Raw genomic sequence first — 3,040 nt, forward strand, 5'->3', positions numbered from 1 at the left:
GCAAGACCCGAGCATGATCCAGCCAGTCAAGGCAAGATCCGAGCATGATCCAGCCAGTCAAGGCAAGACCCGAGCATGATCCAGCCAGTCAAGGCAAGACCCGAGCATGATCCAGCCAGTCAAGGCAAGACCCGAGCATGATCCAGCCAGTCAAGGCAAGATCCGAGCATGATCCAGCCAGTCAAGGCAAGACCCGAGCATGATCCAGCCAGTCAAGGCAAGATCCGAGCATTCTTTTAGCATCTATCGCAGAAATTGTTCAAAGTTGCCCCCGTTGACTTGAACACATAATCTAATTCTCTTTGCGAAATGGTCGACCGTTTTAAGTAAGATGGCTTTTGGTATCGCTCTACAAGCAATTCGAATCCGTTCGATCATGTCTTCTCTTGTCGTCGGTTCTCGTTCGTACACGACATTTTTTAAGTATCCCCACAAGTAAAAATCAGGAGAAGTCAAATCTGGTGACCGGGCGGGCCATGCAACTGGACCACCTCGTCCGATCCACCTGCCATAGAAGTTTTGATCCAGAAAATTCTTTACGATTTGTGCATAATGTGGTGCCGCACCATCCAGCTGAATCCACATTCTTCGCCTCGTCTCCAAATCGACTTCTTCGAGTAAAACAGGTAAATGATCCCTTAGTAACTCCAAAAAGACATGTCTGTTCATATTCTCTTCAAAAAAATATGGACCAATGAGATAAGCGTTGACGATTCCACACTATTACGCTCCAACGATGTTGATTATCTACTTGTCTATGCCAATATGGATTGACATCTGTCCAGTAATGACAATTATGTGTGTTCAATTCTCCGTTATTTTTAAATGTCGATTCATCAGAGAATAGAACATATTTGAAAAAATCTGCGTCATGCGCAATCATCCGTATGGCCCATCGACAAAACAGTACACGCTGTTGCATGTCATTTGGAGTTAGAGCTTGCGTTAGTGTAATATGGTATGGATGATATTCTCTTTTTCTCAAAATTCTCACGATTGTTCTCTGAGGTATACCGGTTTGTCTAGCTATTTGACGACTGCTAATATGAGGGTTAATGTTAATAGCCGCTAAGATAGCGAAAACACGTACATCGTCATCACCATATTCATGATTTACGCGACAACGGGTCAACTTACCTCGTTGGGCTCTTATCTTAAGACGCCGTATGATAGTATCATTTGGATGTCGTCTGTTTGGGTATCGATTTTGGTAAAGTCTCGCAGCTTGACGATAATTGCCAAAAGCTTCTCCCAAAACTAGTAAAATATCGACAATTTCTGAAGAAGTATAATCAGCCATCGTAAAAGTTCATAAGCTTAATGGTTTGAATTAAAGTTGCTTATAATAATCAGCAGTAGTATCGGATTTTGACTAAATAGTTAGTTAGGAATATCAATATGTAATTCAGTGCAATATCATTCTTTAAAAAAGAAGTCAATGTAGTTATTGATATAAGCAACTGAGTTTGGGAAGCTGTGAAAACAACTGATTTTGAATAGTCGCGAAAACAACTGATTTTGAATAGTCGTGAAAACAACTGATTTTGAATAGTCGTGAAAACAACTGATTTTGAATAGTCGCGAAAACAACTGATTTTGAATAGTCGTGAGAACAACTGGTTTTGAGTAGCCATGAAAAACTTTCCTCTATCTTGCCTTAAATAGTTATTTTATTTATTTAAAAGGTATCATAAGAAACTTTAAATTATCTTAAAAATTTTTAATAAATAAACTTTATTAAAAAATTATTAAAAATTATGTAATTGCTTATTGCAAATTTAAAAAAAAAAAACTATGTCTTTTTTAATGACTATTATGTGCTAAAAAGTATTATAGTAAGTAAAATCGAAAAATTAATATTTTACGAGGTATTTTGTATTTTTATCAAAATATTGCAACTTTGGAGCTTTATAACTCGAAAAGTGCTTCACGAAAAGACATTTATCTATAGTGTTTCGAAAAGCTCTCGAGGTAAGCTATAAGAATATGCAATAAAAAATAGGGATTGCAATTTAAAAAAATTGAAGTGACCTTCACGTAACCTTCAAATGACTCTTCAGTGTCAAACCAATGATACCATCTTATGGCCCCCTCGAAACCATAAAACTTTTGTCTGAAACATTTTTCTCTAAAATGCTTTGTTTCCGAAATAATTGCGTGCGTTAATTATAAAAATTAAATGGCTCACCCTGTATATGAAAGCGGAAAAACACACGTTAAGATTATCTGACGAAGAGTGAGATGAGCACGCGTCCCTCCCATGGGTGCCACCTTGTCGTGGTGGGAGGGCTTGAGGTGCCTCGGCCCTCTGGGGCGGTTCAGTCAACCACTGGCTGCTGTTCCGGCCTGGGGGGGGGGCGGAACACCGAACTAAGAGCACCCATTGCACTACCTCACTCCCTCTCCGGTAGGGGCGAGGCTCGCCTCGTCCCCTGGCGGTTGGGGAGTGGGAAGGGGTCTTCTGTGGCCCTGGGCGTATGGCCCGTCACGGATAGGGGTTGGCGGCCCTGACTTCAATCGCCCGGCCGCATGGGGCCAAGAGGGGAGGATTTCTATCCTCCCCACCGTGCGTGGGGGTCTCCCGGTGCTCCGGGAGTAATTACGGGGCTTCGGCTCCGTGACGGCCTTGTGCTGTGTGGGGGGACGTGGATGCCGGGGCGACTTGTGTCTGGGGGCGCCATCTCTCTCGCAATCTGCGGGGGGGGGGCGTGCGTCCTGGCATGGGTCGTTTCCGGCGTCCCACAGTATGGGGTCACGGGGCTAGCCCGTAGCCTCGGGGGGGATGCGGGTGCTGGTCCTCCCTGCGTCGGGGTATCACCCATAGCTGGGTGTCCCTCCGTCGCGGGGTGGAAGCGGCATCCCGCAAGGAGGTAGGCGCCTCCAACCGCCTGGTAAACGGCCCGAGGTGTGACCTCGGGATACGCGCCAGGTAGGGGAGGGGAAGATATTCGGACGACCGGGCTTGCCCGGACTGCCGGTCTGGGTCGCACCGGGCCGCTCGGACGTATTCCGAGGCAGGGTCGGTGCGACGGAGGATGCA

The 3,040-nt window shown here is 45.2% G+C and overlaps 1 pseudogene; it reads right to left on the bottom strand.

The window, feature by feature from the left end:
* Window positions 1-243: 243 nt before the first annotated feature.
* LOC145968959 (uncharacterized) lies at window positions 244-922 on the bottom strand (annotated as a pseudogene).
* Between the last annotated feature and the right edge of the window lie 2,118 nt (window positions 923-3,040).

Source organism: Camponotus vicinus, unplaced genomic scaffold, assembly GCF_025532165.1.
Source record: "Camponotus vicinus isolate PSW18456_S1 unplaced genomic scaffold, iyCamVici1.0 SCAF_3, whole genome shotgun sequence".
Lineage (NCBI taxonomy): Eukaryota > Metazoa > Arthropoda > Insecta > Hymenoptera > Formicidae > Camponotus > Camponotus vicinus.